This window comes from Bemisia tabaci, chromosome 7 (assembly GCF_918797505.1).
Source record: "Bemisia tabaci chromosome 7, PGI_BMITA_v3".
Taxonomy (NCBI): domain Eukaryota; kingdom Metazoa; phylum Arthropoda; class Insecta; order Hemiptera; family Aleyrodidae; genus Bemisia; species Bemisia tabaci.
In genome coordinates this window covers 33,003,389-33,024,249 of record NC_092799.1, presented here as the reverse complement: position 1 = coordinate 33,024,249, position 20,861 = coordinate 33,003,389, and the positions used below count along the sequence as shown (strand labels likewise).

Here is a 20,861-nt window from a genome sequence, read left to right as displayed (position 1 = left end):
CCGCTGGCACTATCAGTCTGCTCGCCCAGACGGTGGAATGAGACCTCGAACTGAAAGATCAAATGTTCCTAGCTTTCTTCATTTTTCGTCACTGATAACTTTTGTGTAACCTGTGAATGAGCTCTTTATTATACAACTCCTTATATTATTTAAAAACACAAATCTTGATGATTTTTTTTTTTTTATTGCAAATTTTCAAGTTTCTAATTTTCCAAAAAATATTCTGTAAAATGCACCGAAAAAATAGTTCTGTTCCTAGGGCTTCTGCACTTTCTTTACGCTACAGAAGTGTCCGTTATGAGGACAGAGTACTCTGTGCTCACGACCAAAGTTCTGTTCTCACAACAGAAAAGTTTTGTAAGTATAACAAAGAGAGTGCAGGATGAGCCCTGTGCACAGAGGGTTCTGTTATCACCGTCCACTGTTCTTTTTGCGTGTAGTGCCGTAAATCAGGGAGCTCAGTTCTACTTCTGCGATTTTGAAAAATGAAGGAGGAACAAGAAACGTCTCATAATTTCTTTACTGGCGGTTGCATTGCTTCTTTGTTATTTCAAGAATGTTTAGACAATTTTAGCACTCGACAAAATAATTTTGGTTTAAATATGATGGAATGATATTGTATCTAGCGTATATGCTTACGTTTTCATTGAAATTTGCCTTCTTCTGTAATGATAGAGTTAATTTTGTACACATCGGCAACGATCTGCAACACAAATAAGAGAAAACTCTATTAAAAGAAGGGAAATGTTACTAACCCATAAGTAATAGAAAGGTTCCCGATGACATGGTAGAGTTGTTCAAAGGTTGCATGTATTACCCTCTCCGGTAAAATTACAATGAACTGAAACATACGTACATGTTCGATTGCCCACACAAAAAACACGGACATTGACTGTGTACCATCGAGGCTAAAAAAAAGGAAGGTATATAAGTTTAAACACTGAAAAAAAAAATTCGGTCAAGTAAACCGAACGTTCGGTGTTCCATGTCTTCCTAAATATGCGGTTTGCCAAACTGAACTTCCGGTTTGTGTAACCAAACGTTCGGCATACATGACCAAACTTTGATCGTCAGATCACTTTACCGCACAAATTCAGTTACACGAACCGAAAGTTCGGTTTGACAGACCGCAAATTTAGTTTGATAAACCGAATTAGTTGGGATGATATGGAACACCGAAGTTCGGTACTTACGACCGAACTTTTTTTTCCAGAGTAGAACAATTTTTTACGTGACTTTTCATTATCCCACCTAATTTCCAAGGGCCAAAAGAAATCGGTTCGTCTGCGAGCACCGGGTAGTTTTTATCAATTTTCAGCCATCGATATGAAAACAAGTATGCGACGCGGTGATCCAACAAGCATCGACTACAAATCGCACGGATCCCGGTTGACACGTGTGCGGATCAGCCGGTGGCTCACGGCGGGAAGCAATTCATCTGAGGCGAGCGACAACCTATCTGGGCATTTAATACGTCAGTCACCAAGGCGCTGCGTCAGTTATTCATCAACCGAAGACGCGACCAAGACACGGATACGAGTAAGGAGCGCCGAGGGTGTGCGGAGAGCGGGGCCCGGCAATACTGAGGGAGTGCACTATGAGAGGTTAGAATAGTGAGTGGAACGGGAAGACAGTTGCTAATCCATCTTTGGGGTGATTAATCACTCCCCGTACTCCACGCTAGTTGCTGGCAACCGGTACACTATGCGTGCCTAGGAAAAACGCCGTATGAGCCTTCAGACGTTGCCAAGTTTCCTGTCGATAAAAACCGAAAATTACCGGAAAATTTGTGAATATTTTTTTCCGAAATTGTCAGGCAATTTCGTACGCAATTTGATCTAAAATATCTCTGAAAATGTCAAGGAAAAATGTGCATGAGTGTCGTGAAAAATAAATACTTTATCGAGGGAAATTTGGCAACTCTCGAATGTTCATGCGGCTTTCTCCCTTAGCACGGTAGCACTATTCGTGCGGCTTTGACTCCACGGGTGCAAAAGTCGACCCCGCTGCCTATCTGGCCGGCGCCTTATCGGCAGACTGAGTTTTAGACCAAAACTCGACGTTTCCCTCACGCTAGTTGCTCGCAACCGGTGCACTATCCGTGCTAAGGAAGACCGCCGTATGAGCCTTCAGAGGTTGCCAAGTTTCCTTCGATAAAAACCGAAATTACTGGGAAATTTGTGAATATTTTTCTCCGAAATTTTCGGACAATTTCGTACTGAAATTACTGGGAAATTTGTAAATATTTTTCTCCGAAATTTTCGGACAATTTCGTACGCGTTCGAAATATCTGAAGATTTCAAGGAAAACTGTGCGTGAATGTCTTAAAAAATACATATTTAATTGAGGGAAATTTGGCAACTGTCGAATGTTCATACGGCGTTCGTTCTTAGCACGGCAGTATTACCCATCGTCTTCTATGTCTATCACTTAGTCTATGTATTCCGATAATTAGCCAATATGGCAATTTCTTTTTTACTCGTTATCGGAGCACTCAGGCTGCAAAAACGGGTTCTTATAGACGAAATCACAATGAGCGAGGGCACAGGACGTGAAACACTCAGAGGTGAGGCAGAGGCAGCTCCGAGAGGAGGCTGACAAAAGGACGTAACTAAACTTGGAGATGAGCCCGGGAAATCATTGAGTTATATGAGGGACAGAGTTCATCTCGAAGTGCAGTCATGCCCTCATTTGAGGAGGGTGAGGGCGTCGCTCCTCTGACGTAAGGGCGTATCTCGAATTTCACGTGAGCCCTGTTTTACGTATAAATGCATGCTTTCTGGGGCTCATGCGAAAATCGAGATACGCCCTTACGTCAGAGGGGTGAGGGTTTATCGTGCGGTGAGAGCGGGACGCCAGGATGCGAGTCGCTGCATACGAGTAAGCCTCTTATTAGTGTTGCGCATTGTCAATGAGTGAATAAGCCACCTTCTTCACCCGCTCAACGTCTCGAGTCCTTCTTTTGAGGGCTTTTCGCCTATCCAATTGAGTGCCATCCAGACTTCACTCACCGAGTCAATGTTATGATTAATCAACGTGCCTCGTTGTCAGACTCGGTCAGAACAAAAATTAGGGCCGTATTCATATCCGTTCTTTTCCTTGGGCTGCCTTAGACTAATTTAGGAGCCGTCCCAAAATTACGTTACCAGAAAAAAACACTAAGAAATTGCCCAAACTGTATGTAACAGGGTGGTGAAATGGTGCTGCAGAGCCCACATCATTTCGCGGGGAAAAAAAACCAAAAGCCAAAACGGACTCTCAAAATTAGAAATACCATTTTCTCAATTCACTATGCCGTTAGTGCGGTGCATATTGACCAATAAATGGATGTATTCTTCGAAAAGGAACTACGTGCAAATGAATGAAATCAAAACGAACTATGTAACAACTAAACTCGATGCACATAATTCCTTACGAGATCATCAAGTTTCAAATAGATTCTTTTAGCATAAATATAAGTCCAAATGAAAAACCCTCACTCAACTACAAATCTGTACATTCTTTCAAACGCAATCAATTCAAATACCAAAGAATGCGTCATGCATTGCATTTCCTTCCCGGGAATATATTCGTAAGTGACCTCAATGCTGCCGTTTAACAAGAACGCCGTACAAGCATTCATATGTTGCCAAATTTATTTTGATAAAATTGGATGATGAATTTAAACATGATTTTTTCTTTTTTTTTAAGGAATTTTATTTAAATACAACGTAACCATTACAAGTAATTCCTTGTATTTATCTACATGGTTTAAAACTATAACCGAACGAATTGCATTAAATTTACGGGGTAACGTTAAACAAAACGATGATTCTCTAAACATGATTAGACGGTGATATTGATGATTTATGAATGCGCAGGGAAGATTGAAAATGTGTTTCCTCCGATTTTTAGATACTTTTTTGCAGTGTTATGCAAAAGCGTCTGAAATGACACAACTATCTTCAAAAATTAATATTTGATCGCGGGTTAATTGAATCAGTAAGAACGAAAACACACCAACTCGGTAACTCTACCCTCAATTTTCATTAAGGACAGTCAATTTTCATAAAGGTCATTAAAGTTAGCGAATCTGTTCCAACTTCGACCTTTAAAAGTGTCCTTAGGTACTTTCCTTTCGGCACCAAAAATTTTCTTCTTGAGACTTACTTCTTGACCTACTGTGCAGTTTTGTGTGTGCCCTCATTATTTCATTTTTTCGAGTTGGTGTGTTTCCGTTCTCACTGATTCAATTGACAACGTTAACATACCGTTAACATAACGTTATTTCGGATACGACGTTTTTACTCAGCGCAGCAGGAGAACGGAACGGAATGCGTAATATTTTTCCGCTGCTCGATTCCCTCCGATTAGCGCGCCGCGAGATCAATTCATACCTGTAACTCCCCGGATTTCGCTTCATTTCCCGACCCCCAACCCCCCCCCCACCGTCGGCGAGACCGCGAATAAATAAACGAGAAAAATAAACGGAGCGAATTAATCCGGGACTACGAAGGGATCATTCCACCCCGGACTCGGGTCATTCTTCTGGCCCTCCAGCGAAGACACGGACGGCGGGGGGGGGGGGGGGGGGGTGTCCCGCTGTGTCGGATTGTCGAGTGGGCAACATTTTTCACGGCTTCCGGTTATAATCGCGTATATTTTATTACCGCCCTCCGAGCGACCCTCCTCCGATTGATCAACCCTCCGAACGCTGGTCGCCCAGCCCAAGGGTCATCAAAATAAATAAATAATCAGAGCTTGGGCGGGAGCTTTGTCAAATCATCGCGGCGCGGTGCTAAGTTCCGCGGGGGGCGGTGGGAATCGTCGACGGTTTGGCAACGTCGTCGGTTATTGATGACGCGACTTTTGGCTTCGAGTGGTAATCGAACGGAGTGGATTGGATGAGCCATTGATTCGCGGCGTTGCCGGCTTGACAAATTACCCCCGAGAGTGACGCTTATGGAGTTGCCTTTGTTTGGTTCTTGTTTGATCAACACTGAAAAAAACTCCGGCCTTAGAAGCCGTACTTACGGGCTATGTAAACATACCGTCCACGTTTCGGGCTCAGAGGCCGAAAGTTCCGGGCGTAGCAGCCACATCAATCGAAGGTACAGCTCTAGCACCTGGAACTTTTGGCCTCTGAGCCCGGAACAGACGGTATGTCTTTATAGACCGTAACTTTTTTTTTTCAGTGAACGGGCTCACTAAAAAAGGTGGACAAACGACGCTCATAATGTTACGTTTTTCTTCCCCGCGAATCTGTTGTTTTTCAGCGAAATTTGCAAAATTTGCATTTTTGCACAATGACAGAGCTGCCGTGCTAAGGAAAAAAGCCGTATGAACATTCAAGAGTTGCCAAAGTTCCTCGAATAAAGCATGTAATTTTGAGGAAAGTTATGCATTTTTTCCTTGAATTTTCGTGTATTTTAGATTAAACTGTGAACAATATTTTCTGGAAAATTTGACAAAAAATGCTCACAATTTTCCCAGGAAATTAGGTTTTTCTTGAGGAAAATACGGCAATGCCTGAAGGTTCATACAGCGTTTTTCCTTAGCACGGCAGAGAAGTGTCTGTCTGGAAAATACTTAGCACTCAAGAAAGAGTAGGTCTGAACCTGTTATATAAGGGCGAGGTGTGAGAGATCGATTATCGATATTTCCCCATTCGAGGCTGTGGTGGAGGATACTCGATAATCGATGGGCTGGTGTAGCCCTTGTAACTCCACTACGATTAATTAAGACGGAAGAAAAAGGACACACTATGAAGACAGAGCAAGGAAAGGACGCGTGTTGATGACGGCGCTGGGTTACAACTATTTGAGCTTGATGGATGTCCGTGTGGTATCTGCAAAATTGAAGGCGCGATGGCGCCGGGCGTGAACTCGAAATGCTCCGCTATATGCTGCCAATGAAGTGTCATTCAAAGTCGAGAAAAAAAGGTAAAAAAGGCCCGCTCTTCTTTTGGAAAAAATGGACGACTTCTTCTTTTTTTTCGGTTTGATATCTGTCTCTTTTTTGACGACGTCCTTCTAGACAATGTGGATCTGCATATATAGGTCATATACCAGTCCTATACAACCTGCGGGGTACGTAAATTCTGCAATCCTTGGGGCAATTTGACTGGACCTGGGCATCTTAGGATTCCATAGAGAACATATGTTTTTTTTCCCCTTTTTCTTGTTCGAACCTTTGCTAGTGGTCGTTTAAAACTCTCATTCACTCAATGGAATCCCTTTATTAGATGCTGGCATTTTAGAGTAATTCGAAGGTAAGAGGAACGATCTTTTTATCAACAAAATAAGGTTCCGTTGCGAAATAAGGGCGCGCGTGTTACAGTCTTGCAACGATTTATCATGCACATTTTAATAAAACCAAATTATCGCCGTGTTGGACGCGAGCTTTTAATGCACGTGTTTCTGGCAAGTAAAGAATGGATCCGCAAAGGCTTGCCATACTGTTGTGAGAACTTCGAACAATAGCCACATTTGCACGGTAAGTTTTCAGAAACAGACGTATAAAATAATCTTTCTTATGTTGAAAAACTAAATGATTCTACTGATCAGTACGGCGTTTTAGAAAATTTGTCGGTAAAGATTTAACTTAAAAAACAAATGAATGAAACGTGTTTCATGATTCCGCTCGGAACGCAGAATAGCTATTACCGAAAAAAATGATGCTGACTTTACAATCTGGATGTAAACAAGTGTGCAACAACTCATAAAACGCTGAGTTAAGCGCCATAGCAATTACTTTAGCAATGTCAAAATGTAAAACTTATTGGTATGGTGGTTATAACTCAGCGTTTTGTGAGTTGTCGCAAACGTTTTTACATCCAGAATGTTAAGTCTGCATCCTTTTCTTTGATTTACCATCACGTGACATAGCTCCTTTAATCAATATGAACGACGATAGCATTTCTCTTACAAAATATGAAACGTAAGAGGATGCAGACGTCCGAGGCAGTGGCGTGGCGTGAATTGCGATGTGTCGATTGTTATGCCATTTAAACCTATGGTAAAATCGATTGTTTGAGGTGTTCACTGCGAACACCCTGTTAATCGATCATTTTCCATATATATAAATGGTATAACACTCGATATATCGCAAACCTTGCCATGCCACTGGTTTGAGGTGGATCAGGAAGCAAGGTCAGCGAGATTCGGGTTCTCTTATGTTCTGGAAATATCAATCAGAGATATCTTTGTAGGGTACTGATCTCTGAGTGGCGTGCAAAAACCTACATTCGCAGTGACTTTGCTAGTTTGTTAGCTCAATTCAATTATGTGCCCAGGATTTTGTGGGTTGTTTATTTTTAATGAAAGAAACTTCATCACATGACGGCAACCATTTTGAATTCCAATAATGAAACTGAGCTGAATCGTCGGCATCAAGTCGCGTCTGCGCCGATATGCTATACTTAAAACGGGAATTTCAAAAATTTTCAAACTTTTTGCAAATATTGTAAGTAAATGGGTTGTTAGACTTTACCTGGATATTTTTTTTTGCCCGATTTTTCTGGATTTCTGAGTTAGGCTATGAACATTTCGGAATTTTCTTCCTTCTTCGAGTCATAATTTTGATGGTGGCCTGAGGAAGGAAGAAAATTTCGTAATGTGCATAGCCTAACTTAGAAATCAAGAAAAACCGGACGAAAGTTAATATCCAGGTAATCATAATCCATCCGGTAAAATGATAAAACCATACATTTTGTATTAGACTTCGTTTATGCGATCGCCGTGGTTTTCAGCCATATTTTCTCTGTAAAATAACCAACTGTATTAGGCTAAAGTTGAGGAGAGAACAGCTCGATGGTGGTGTTTAGACGGATCTCATTATTTTTCGCTAACTTACGAGTTTCTGCGACTCGCGGCGACACGCTGCGCGGGTTCATTCCGGCACGACGGAAAAATAATAAGATAATCAGAATTAATGTTTGATCACTGAAAAAAATCTGTAGTATAATAACCAGGGGCCTATTCAAACATCTGTTCGCTACTTTGGTTCTCCCTCGAGTGCTGGAAACGAGGGTCAACTGTAAATACCTCATTACGGCACTCTAACTGCACCAATTGCGTCTTGGCGTATAATTGGCGGTGACTTACGGAGGTGGTTGCGCCAATTTAATGAAACCGTAACCTAGCGCCACATTTAATTAAAAGCGGCGCTTAGCGGTGAGAAAGCAGCTTTGAGCGCCGCTAAGGAAGTGCAAAAAGAGCGTCCGGGCCCCCGGTTGCTAGTCGTTAATCGGGGCATAATGATCCTAACGATGCTTCAGCCCCGCGAATAAATGTCCGTAAGACGATTTAAAGCTCTACCCTTATCATCTTCATCTTTGCTCTTCATTATTAGCAGGGTTGTCGTGTTTATCTCTTCAAAGGTGAAGAATTAGACTAAATTTAACGGGGGATTTGAAGGGGGGATAACCGCCATAGGTACATACATACAAGCCGCTTTTACAGCAAGTGAAAGGGAAAGGGAAAACGATGAGATTGAAAACCATCCTGAACGCGGAACAATCGCCTTCAAACCAGTGAATATGCAATCCTGCTTTGACTATGGATGTAGGTGCCTTCAAGAGGCCTCAAAAAGAGTAAAAAGAAGGTATAGCAATTAGTTCTAATGATCACTAGATCACGAGAGGCTGTCAAAGGTGGGTATTATTTTCAAAAATATTTCAAACAAGGTAATCTGAGTCGAAGACTTATGGTTACAGACATTTTTTTATATAATAGTATGTTGAAAATAAGCCAACAGTGAAGATAGAACATCAGCACCATACGTCATGTTAATTTTTCAAACATTTTTCCAAAAGGCACCTTTAGGCAAGGGAAATTAGCACCAGCCTAAAAGCGAAAAAATTGCGTTAATATTCGGACCAGGGTAACCAAAACTCAATACGCTGCACCAAGTTTGAATCGAGAATTCAAAATCAATCACAGCCAAGATCGTGGCAGTCTTTAAGGATTAACCTTCAACCCCTTCAACACCTAACGATCACATTACCTATAACACCTCCCACACCTGACGATCAGCATGAATATTTATTAAGACTGTCGGTTATGAGGCCTTTATGGTCATGATTCTCCGTGATTTAGAATATCTGCATATTGCGTTGGCTGTTTAAAATAGTCCAACACACTTTAAAAGTATGGCAACACTTTAAGCAGAGACAAACTCAGCTCCCTTAACCACCTGGTATGTTGAAGGGACGAAGAAGGACATGGAGCTTCCACAACTGACTCCGAAAACAGTGGCGTGGCGTGAATTGCGATATATCGATTGTTATGCCATTTAAACCTATGGTAAAGAATCGATTATTAAGGTGTTCGCTGCAAACACCCTGTTTATCGATCCTTTTACATAGGTTTAAATGGCATAACAATCGATACATCGCAATTCACGCCACGCCACTGCTCCGAAAGTGAGCTAAAAGGACTCGGGGCACGTTTTAATCACCAAGAGATAATGGTCTAACTCGACTTACGCCAGAGTGGGTGAGGAGGAGCGGTGAAGCATTGGGAAGGGATGGGGGGGGGGGGCAGCAGAGTTGCAAAAGAAGGGGGTGCGATTAAAAACGCGTTTCCTACCACCGTCGAATGAAGTGAGCACGATCCAACAAACTCCTCCTCTTGTGACACGGAGGTGAAAGGTGCAAGGCATTTTTTTCAGAACCGCATTCAATTGACATCAAAGTTGAAAATTTTGAAAAAACATGAAAATGCTCAGATCTGAATAGAAGTTAGATCATGATGAAGAACATATCATCTCTCTTAAAATCAGTGTTCGAAACTCACAGGCGCCAACGCGCCAAATGCGCCTAAAAAATCGGCCATGGCGCCTAAAAAATGAAGACTCTGCGCCAACGTGGCCCCTAAAAATTGGCCCCTAAAAATCTGAATTTTCGTATCAGGCGATTATTCGATATTTTCAGCACTACAAGCGAAAGCTTCTTCTACTCTTCACGATTTCATCCTTTGTGCTTTTGTCTTTCCTAAGTTACAGCTACTTACTAGTTCTGTAACGAAAACATCTTGCATCTAACTTTTCACTAAATGCGCCGTAATATATAGGCAAAAAGTCAATTTTCCCCCCAATGGCGCCTTAAAATCGGGCTTGATGCGCCATTTGGCTCCTAAAACTCAAAGGTGAGTTACGAACACTGCTCAAAATCCACCGTGCTGCTTCGTTTTTTCGCGTTAAGTTCATTAAAAGTCAGTCAGATTTTAACAGATCAGCTCCTGTTGTCTGTAACGCGTCAAAATTTGTCTCAGTGTGACTGCTCCCGAAAACACACGTACCTAGCAAAATTTGTCAACAGAAAATTCAGTCTGCGCGCGTTGGTATTGCTTCCGTTGCATACCGAGAGTGCAGTCAGTTATTTTAATTCTTTGTGACGTCGAATTCCGACCCAACGTAAATGGAAATTTGTGACATTCTAATTCAAGCGGTAGTATCCTTCTCTGCAAGACGGAGATCATCTCTCCCACTTATTAGGGAGAGTTAAAAGGAGGGGAGCTCAGGGAGGGAGCCATTTTGTCGAGTAATTTGGCATTTTCGCGATGAGCGCCTCCGCGCTCCTCCTGCAATATAGTCCGACGCTGGCAACATTGAACCACATCAGCCGTAATCAAACTAATAAAACGGGATGCACAAAAGAATCCAGAAGCGTATACACTTACAGGTGGAACGCAGGAGGTTGGTGGAATTTGTGCTTTCTTTGCTCAAGAATCAAGAGCCGCGCCTTTATTACATTCGCAACCGGTGTTGCCGCATCGTGCACTCATGCTTTGTGCGAGACTCGTAAAAATGGCAACCCCCATCATATCAAACACTGGAAAAAAAACACATTGGATCAAGAGTCCAGACTCTTGAAAACATTGACGAGAAAAAGGGCTCTTGATTCCATCAGATTTAAGCTTAAATCAAAAGGAAATCCGCTCAAATTAAGAGGCTTGGTTCTTAATTTTAGCTTAAGTCTGATTGAATCGAGAGTATTTTTTCTTGTCAAAGTTTTTAAGAGTCTGGTTGGACTCTAGATCCAATGTGTTTTTTTTTCCAGTGAACGCTGAATCTGCCAATGGTACTCGAAATATCAGGTTTAAGAAGAATTTTAGGAGGCTTTGGATTTTTCATAATAGAAAACTTGCCCCCCCCCCCCCTTCATCCACGTAAAAAACCTTCAACCTAATATTTCGACTTTTTCGAGGTAATGAGTGAGATTAGCGCTAGGAATTAGGATAGATATCCATATTTAGTGAGTTTTGGTGAAAAAAACGGCCAAAATTTGATGGGACGATGGTTACCCTCAAAACTTGTAGACGTACTGTCGCTCCAACAGGGGAAATTTGGGGGAAAACTGTAGGAGTAAATGGAAAAAACACTAAGAAGTGGCCCGAACTATATGTGACAAGGTGGAGAAATGGTGCTCGTTGGCGCCTGTGAGTTTCGAACACAGGATACAACTATTTTAACTTCTGCGTAGCCCCTGTTGCATACTCTATGAGATGAAGGCGTTTGAGGATTTGCGTGGCGTTGAAATTAGTAATCTCACCTGTGCCCCTTTAAGTGCCTGGATAATGAGCGAGTGGTAAATGAAATGCCTAAAACTGTTTTACGCCTCTTCGGCGCTGTAGTTACCCCCTCTCGATCAAAAAATGAATTGGCAGCACCGTTCCGCATTCGTCGGCAAGTCGGAATTTCTTGGCTGCATCCTCATTGCATTAACTTGTCAAGAATACGTTGCGTCTATTCACCAGCCAAACTGGAGTGATATTCCCAATTCATTCTTTCCTTTGTGCGCTCTTTGAATCCGGCTCAAAGATTCACCCTTTTTCAGCATCCAAGCTCTTTGCTCGCCAAAGAGGATGCGTTGCGGAATTCAACTTGTTTTTTCCGCGGACTTTTCTTCGCGCATACGACGGTGACGTCACTGTTTGGTACCTGTTGGTTCTCTGTGTTCGCTTGCCTTTGATCTTTCTTGACGGAGCAAACCTGACGAGTTTTGAGAAACATAATTGAAGAAGATGGATTTGCTAAATTGGATTGTTGGATAATGATCCAGTTGATTGCGAAACGATTGAAACTCTAATCAATGCTTTCAAAGTTAGTATAATGTGTGCATTATGCACTCCTGATAAATAATTATCGACATTGAAACTACAAGACCACGTTTGCGACGTTGCAGACTTCCCGTCTTATTTTACATGAAAAACAATTCGACCTCAAGTTCTGAAAAATTCCGTGATTTTTTCTCTGCCCTGTTAAAAATTTGCAGTAGAATCTGTGTTCCAAAATATCATAGACCTACAGCCGGATGTAAGATTTCCAATAGCTTCTATAGCCGGCTACACAATTTCTTATAGCCTTTTATAGCCGATGGTGATTAAGCAAAAGCCAGGCGATAAAGTGTATGCTAAACGTTACTAATTACGGATGCTAGGACTTAGTGAGTTTTTGGAATACTGCTCTCTTTTTGGGCCGTAGTACCTTGATTTATTTTGCGAGGAAAGCTCCGTACTTTGGATGGATGCCTATGCCTTTACTAATATATTAGAGCGCCTTCAGTTTCGTATGATACTGTGCAATACCTCTGGTGTGAAATAGTTGCTTCAAGCGCCGTGGCAGGCGGGCAGCCAGCGCGAAACACGCATTGGCGCCTACAAACCTAACAGGGATACTACACGCGTTGCGCAATGCGTGAAGTATCCCTCTCAGGTTTGTAGGCGCCAGTGCGTCGCCGCTCCGCTTTGTGTTAGGCTCTAATATTTAATCTGGCGGAGTCAGCGTTATTCAACTCATGATTTTGAAATGTTTGCACATCCTGTATGGATTATTCTCATTTTAATTGATGAAAAAAAATTTGTACTAAAGGAAAATATAATGTGTGTTTTGTAAATATTAAGGTGGCTCCGTATCAAACTTAATGATTTCCACAGCATACGAATTTTTACACAATTTCTTATAGCCTTTTATATGCTGCGAAAAAGCAATAGCCAGGCGATAAAGTGTAAAGCCCAGCGATAGGAACTATAGCCCGGCTGCATAATTTTTTATCGCTTCGTATAGCCCGGCCGTATGATTTTCTCCGCATTCTACAGCCAGCTATATGATTTTCTGTAGCCTGCTTTAGCCGGCTATAAGAATTCCTATGGTATTTCAAAACGCAGCTCTTATCGCCAATTTTTACCGGGGTGTGCGAGGAAAGCTCTGTGACAACTTCAAAGAATGCTACCGATTTGTTCTCCGCCAAGAAAATAAAATGGGAGTAGAGATTTTTAAACACCGCAAACGAGATACAAGGTCGGGTAATTTCACCGCTCTCTTCGTTGAAAATACCGCATATCTACATCGTATCATACCGTTGTCTTGACTAACATTAAACGAATGAAGCACTTCTTAGATAATCAACCGTGCAATTTTTCAATTTTCAAGAGATTTTCATTCTAAAGAGACTTTCGATTGATTTTTGAGAACTTAATGGAAAACAAAGGCATGGAGGATCCGTTCATTAATACCGCCCGATCGAACGCAACTGAGTCTGCTGTCTCAAATAATTAGTTGGCAACATTCTATCACTTCGGGAAAATCATAGTCGCACGGTCGGCAGATAAATCGAGGACATCAGTGCTGCCATTTCCCGGAATTAATTCCGAAATTTGGAACTTCTCAAATAATCGGAGATTTTCCTGGAATCTTCTGAATCCCCGGAATTTTCAGCTATTTTCGAAATTTCCTCGATATTTGCGGTTTTTGCCAGTTTGACCATTTATTTGGTCAAATTTAGGGACTTTTTGATTAAATTTGATGATCTTTTGAATTTGTATTTCGGAATTTTCCCCCGGAATTTTCGATAAAATCGGATTTTTCTCGAAACTTTGGCAAATCGGAATATGTTTCCGGAAATCTGAATTGTTTCGGAACATTTTGATAAAGTAAAATGGCAGCACTGGGGGGCATCAAATTATAAGGAAGTCTTACATGGGAGTGAACGATCCGAAGAGGTGAATCTGTCCATAAATCATAGGCATAAGGGATTAGGTTTAATTTGGTCCGTGCTTCCACTTCTTTAAATTTTTCCCTTTCTTTATCGAAGTGGCTATTCGTCGGTACAGTATCGACGGATAAATGGCTATTCGTCGGTACCGTACCGATGAATAAATAGCTATTCGTCGGTACCGTACCGATGAATAAATAGCTATTCGTCGGTACCGTACCGATGAATAAATAGCTATTCGTCGGTACCGTACCGATGAATAAATAGCTATTCGTCGGTACCGTACTTTGATTTTAGTACGTAAATTATATTAAAGATATGATTTCTTAATAATATTTTGGTGGAAGTTAAGAGCTAAAAATTGGGTGAAAGATGGAAAAAAAACCATTACGTCATTTGTTGCATATTTTTCGCGAATGCCATTTTTTTCAACGCTCATGTTGTGTCTTCGATTCTCCAGAGCTTTCAAGGCATCATACAATAAAATGCAACCACGTTCGTTCAACGTAAGTGACGCTTCTTCGTTTACAGCTCTTATGCGAGAGTTGGCATCATGAATTTTAAGAGATTTCTCTGTACAGTTGATCCAGTCACGCGTTGTTCGCAAAAGGTCACTAAATGAATGACACATTGTTCTATCACAGGAAGGGATGAAAACCGGTTTTAAATACTAGATTTTAGAGCCCAAAAAGACCGTTCTACCCTGTTATTCGTGTTGTCTCCTAGCGTGGGAAGACAGCTGCGGTGATATGCGACCCACATTTCCTGACAGGGGTCCCAATTGTCGAGAAATTGATCAGTTAGCAACACATACTTCTTGTTTACTCTCACTTGAACATCTTTAGAAGTTTTCAGAAAATCTCTTTTCTTCCTTGAATATTCTGCTTTTGATTTTGATTTTGCGAGAACATTAAGCTCTTAAATGTATTCATGATTTCATTTTTCGATTCAACTGTTACAACAGCAGTGGCAATTAAATTCTTTAAGTACTTGATAACATGAAAAATGTAACAGCCACTTCAATTGCACTGATTTTATTGATGAATGTCACTGTTATGAATTTCTTGAACTGTTTGTTTTTGTAACTTTCAAAACTTCAGGTCCACCAACTCGCGGAAACGAATTCACCTTCTCAACCGAAAGCAGGTTAGGATAAACACCAAGTTCCCCGTAGTACTGTGATAACACGCTGCTCATTTTCGAAGCGGTCAAGATACGTTTTCTGATAAGGTGCCTCAGGGCTACACGGTTTATCGGCACTTAGTATCTCCGTGTAATTACAACAGAGCACCATAGATGGCGTTTGCTTGTCCATTCGGACCAAGGCTTGACAACACATTTTTATTAATTAATGTCGCCGATGCGGTACTGACGAATAGCCATTTATTCATCGGTACGGTACCGACGAATATCCATTTATTCATCGGTACGGTACCGACGAATAGCCATTTATCCGTCGGTACCGTACCGACGAATAGCCTCATCCTTTCTTTATACCTCCTCTGTGTCATGTCATGGACCGCTAAAATGTGATGTACGTCTCCATCGGTTTATAATACTGGACGATTCTACATAAACAAAGGTCAATCGTGAATACTTTTCGTGCATCTTACTTAACAGTTTATGAGTCCATCGAACATTTCCGTTGAGGTGTAAGTTTTAAAATGTTCAAACATGTGATTTGAAATGAAAACAGCCTCTTTTTGAACTAAAGTATCCAAATTGGGGTCTTTTTTCGTAAATGAAGACAAAAGATTCAGATTTATAGATACAAAGAAAAAAAAAAGTATGTTGTTGCATGCCTGACGAGTTTTAGCTTACTGAAAATTCTGAAGTTTCACAATCCTTATTTTTTTGGGAGGAGGTAGGGAGGATCCACTGAAGAGCGGGCTGGAGAAAAAATAGGGACAAAGAAGGGATGGAGAAATAGGAAAAGAGTCGGTGCATGGACAAAAGTTGCAGCTTTCTTCCAGCTTCTGCCCTTGTTCACGGACCACGCCACGCCACGCACAGTGGAAAAAAGACTGTGATTTTAGGACCCTTAAATAATCTGAATCAAATAATCTGAATAATATGTTCCTGAATTTGTAAGTACGCGAAATGCAAAACAGTTTAATTCTTATAAAATAAGAGTCACCTTTATACCGTGCATTATATTTATTTTAGTTAAATTTATGGCAGTAGTTACGGATGACGGCTTGGGTCAGGTCGCCACTCAACTTTTATTTATTTTTGTGTGTTTTTTGCTGCTGAAATGAGATGTTAATAGCTCGAAACGTCCAAAAAAAAAGGCGTAAGGGTCTCTTACAATCTGCGAGTTTTTGGCTCCTAAAATTGACATTACAGATCCAAATCCAAGTTATGTATATAGATGTTCCAGGTCATTTCTCAATGACATTTCGGCTATCTATGAATCAAACCTTCTATGTTTAAAAGTTGTTGATTTATGACACCCACTTCTTTTTTTACTGCGAAAGTGCGAAGACGCGAAACGCCGCTTGTGGGCAGGATTCGGAGGAATCCCTTGATATCTTATGATACACTAAAGAAGAAATGCTGAACTTCACTTGGATCGTGTTTGTAACTTTTTTTTTCTTCTTTTTATAAAAAGTATTTTTTATCCAAAGGCTCAGATAGCAGTTTGCTTTGTGTCGCCTCTTTTTTGCTGTCTCGTTCTTTTTATTTTACTTCGCAAAAGCTTTCTCCTACCTAGATGAGTTTATTTTGACAAAACTGAATCAAATGAAACGGCCTAAAAATGGATCGGCCTGGTTAAAATTGTCGCTTTGTTTCGTTCCATTGTTCATTTTTTTTATTTATCCATTTTTTTCTACTTAATTTCCCTCGTTCGGCTCGACGAGGATACGAGTTTCGACCGCACGAAATTTTCACACAAACTTAACGGTCTTAATCGAGTAAAAAATAACTTTCCCTCTCACTGAGCGCCGCAGTGTCGGCGTGTAGATGTGAGCAGCTCTGCGCGCGGGGGGATAAAACAAATCATTAATAATAAAAAGCGGCGTGAATAAAAAGCTGGCGGCCTTTTTTCCCGGTGCCCTTATTTTTAGTTTTCACGGTTTTATGGCGGCCATTATTCACGGAGCGCGGGGCACACCTTCACGTGGGGGACAAGACTGGGGGGTTGGGAGCAGGGTTCCGGAGAAAACAAAAAAGGTGCGGCACCAGTTAGTTCGTGCTGCCTTCGGGGTTTACTCGGGAGACGAGGGAATTTGGACGGAGAAAAGTCCCCACCCTACGCCGGGGATGTCCCTTAAACGCCTCATCTACTTGCAAAGACCTCATTTAAAATACGTTCGGATTCCGGGGGATTTAAGGAGTGATATAAAGGGGAACGGAGAGAATTAACAATCCTGACTCTTTCGATAAAATGGAAAAGAAGTCATTATTGAATCTATTAGTGACTTAATAATTTATTGAAGCTAAGCGTTCAATTTTCCGAGCGTTTTCAGGAATGTCCCAGAGGGGGAAGAAAGGACGACTCGGAAATGCCCATGGAAATTACCGAATTGCTCCGTCACGAATACCAATACTCAGTCATTAAAACGAATTCTATATTAAACTTCTAAAATAACAGTTCCTCAACTTTACTGACTTCTTCCGTATTCCTGGCAATCTCTTGTCCGCGTGTAGTGTAAACAAAACATGAGATATGTTGAAAGATGAGTAGCCTGTGACAAGACTTACATTTTTAAAATTAAAATACAACTAAGGGTATTCTTTTTTAGCCTTGTTACCCGCAGTTGTATTTTTTTAGCCTTACGGGTATTCTTTTTAAGCCTTATTACCCGCAGTTGCATTTTTTTTAAAACAAAATTTGTAAGCCAAACTAAACTCATCGATGCGAATAGCCAATGCTTTGACGTTTTTTTAGTAACACTCTCGAGCATGACTCCAAAAGGCGTTTACCTACTCGGTCAAAATAAATGTGCCCCCCCCCCCCCCAAATTTGACACCTTTCAGAACAAGCAACTAACTTCAGGTTACGATATGATCATCACGTAGAAAATCTATCATCAAAAACCGTAATCCATCGTAAACTCGATTTTTTTTTCAGACTTCTTCTCTCCGCAAGGACTAGGCTTAGACGCTTGGAACGAAATTCCTCACGGTAGATTTAAAAGGGTTATTCACACCATGAGAGCAGGAGACCCCTCTCCGGCCCGGAAACGGAACACCATCCATCGGTTTCTTTCCGTTTGAGGGACCGTTCCGAAGATCGCCCCTTTTTAGGACGAGCTCAAGCAGAAGAAGTGAGTGTCACGGCCGATGAAATAAATGAGATGCCATGACAGGCAACACTGCCAAGTTACTTTTATAATCAACAACTTTATGGGCCGTTGCGGTAACGCTGCATGGTGTCAACTAGAGTCCCTTTATACTGAGAGTCAAGACAATGCGAATCCATTTCTGATTGGTTAACCGGATTTTAGGCCTTCACAGTGTCACAAACAGGAATAAATATTACATTTTCACCAATTGCAAAGATTATAATCTGGAATGGACCGAGGAATTTCGGGTTCGACAAGGAACAAACGGAATGAAAGAAGGAACGGAGAAAGGAATTTAAGAATGAGCCGATCAAAGATTACGAGAAACGTTCAATTTCTGTAATCTTTATTCCCGTTTGTGACTCCATGAGGGGTGTTGTCTTGACTCTCAGTATAAAGGGACTCTGGTGTCAACGATCATGGTGTCAACAAACCCAAAATCTGATCATGGAGTCAACGATTGTTGACGTTGTGCTCCGGCAGTAAAACGTAAAAATAGGCCCTAATGGCGTCAACAATCACGGTGTCAACGAATAAAAAAATATCTTCCTGACAAGTAACATTAAAAAATTAATGTCTAAAACGGGGGGAGCGAATATCCTCTTTAGTTTCGTTATTGACGCATGAAAATTTCAAAAAACAAAGCTGGCTCTCCAATTCGCATCGAAATCAAATCAAAAGCGTATAGCAAACATTTGAACGCAAGAAACTTTCAATTCGATTCGAGTCACCCGGCAACCCAGGATGAAACACACGGAAAGGGCGCTACGGTGGAGTTCGAATGATAAATAAACGAACCTCTAAGTAAAAAAAAATGGGACCGCAACATGTAAAAATGTGACACATTTGTCACAGCCCGCAAAATTTCCGGCATGACGGGATTCTCAGAAGGCCCTCGCCCGATGCGGAGTCAGCGAAGGAGGTCATACCATGCCTCGATGAGAAAAAACGCCGCATTTAACTGCTTCCAAATTCCTCCAGATCAAATATTTAATTTCGCAAATTGTGAAAACATTTTCCTGGTTAGACTTTTCAGATGTGTTAACTTCAATTCAGAAGAAACTATCTTTGGATTTCGACGAGAGAATACGCCAGAAGTACCTGGGGAATTTACTTTTTGTCAAGAGATATTCGGCAAAGTTCAAATGTTCATACGATTTTTTTCACTGAAAAAAAAATCTTGGTGTATTTACTAAGAAGAGGGTAAAAATACCAAGAATTCAGGGTTCTATTTGATTCCAGTTTTATCTTGGTAAAATTACCATTTGTGGAATTGGTAATTTTACCGAGAAATCTCGGTAAAACTATTGAACTTTCTCGGTAATTTTTCTGGACCTTGGTAAAAACTACAAGTCAAATTAATAAATTAAGTCTACAGGAGAGGTTTGGGTCACGTGTAGTTAGATTAGGTTAGCTTAGGTTACGACAAATGTAGGGACGGATTAGGTAGGTAAGGTTAGGTAGGGTAAGGTCGGGGAATGTTAGGTTCGGTGAAAGTGGGTTAGGGTAGGTTAGGTTTGAGTAAATAACACAAGAAAAACAAGACTCTTTGAAAGATGTTACAGAGGGAAATTTTAAATTTTGGTAACGCCGTGACCGTTGACACTGTGATCATCTTTCATAGGAGTCAGAATTTTTTTGTATTTTTGGATGATCAAGGTGTCAACAAAAAATTAAAAAAACTGTTTGTTGACATTATCCCGTTGAAACCATGCTACGTAATCGTCAAAATGATCTCACCGTGGTACCAACATGATCGTTTTTAACATCGTTTTAGTGAATGAATGAATCGATGCTCTAAAAATGGGAATTGTGGTTGCTTCGTTGCTGTGAGTATAACGCTTCTATGAGGCACGTACGTCACAAACGTCCCAAGACAACGGCTTCATGGCATCATATATAAAAAATATAAATTTAAACGACGACGACAACCTCCTGATGGAACATTCGTTAATAACGCAATACCACCGCAAACAAAATTATACAGCGTTCCAAAAAATTCTTCGAGAATATGATATTTTTAAATTTGAACTCCATTACGGAATTCTCTCAAATTTGATAAACACAAAACAGGGAGGGGCGAATATCCTCTTTAGTTTCGTTATTGACGCATGAAACTTTCAAAAAACAAAGCTGGATCTCCAATTCGCATCGAAATCAAATCAAAAGCGAATAGAAAACATTTGAGCGCAAGAAACTTTCAATTCGATTGGAGTCACCCGGCAACACAGGATGAAGCACACGGAAAGGGCGCTACGGTGGAGTTCGAATGACAAACGAATCTCTAAGTAGAAAAACGGGACCAAAACATGTAAAAATGTGACACATTTGTCACAGCCCGCGAAATTTCCGGCATGACGGGATTCTCAGAAGGCCCTCGCCCGATGCGGAGTCAGTGAGGGAGGTCACACCATGCCTTGATGAGAAAAAACGCCGCATTTAACCGCTTCCAAATTCCCCCCGATCAAATATTAAAATTTGTAAAATTGTGAAAACATTTTCCTCGTTAAACTTTTCAAAAGTGTTAACTCCAATTCAGAAGAAGCTATCTTTTGATTTCGACGAGGGAATAAGCCAGAGGAACCTTTTACTTTTTG

The 20,861-nt window shown here is 41.0% G+C and overlaps 1 non-coding gene across 1 annotated transcript in view; it reads right to left on the bottom strand.

Annotated features, from left to right (window-relative positions):
* The window catches only part of LOC109031423 (leucine-rich repeat, immunoglobulin-like domain-containing kekkon 2 protein), a 586,167-nt gene continuing 565,306 nt past the window's right edge, over window positions 1-20,861 (bottom strand). The window contains exon 6 of the transcript XR_011900278.1: window positions 1-703. This is a non-coding gene — a transcript (leucine-rich repeat, immunoglobulin-like domain-containing kekkon 2 protein). The remainder of the gene's footprint in view (window positions 704-20,861) is intronic.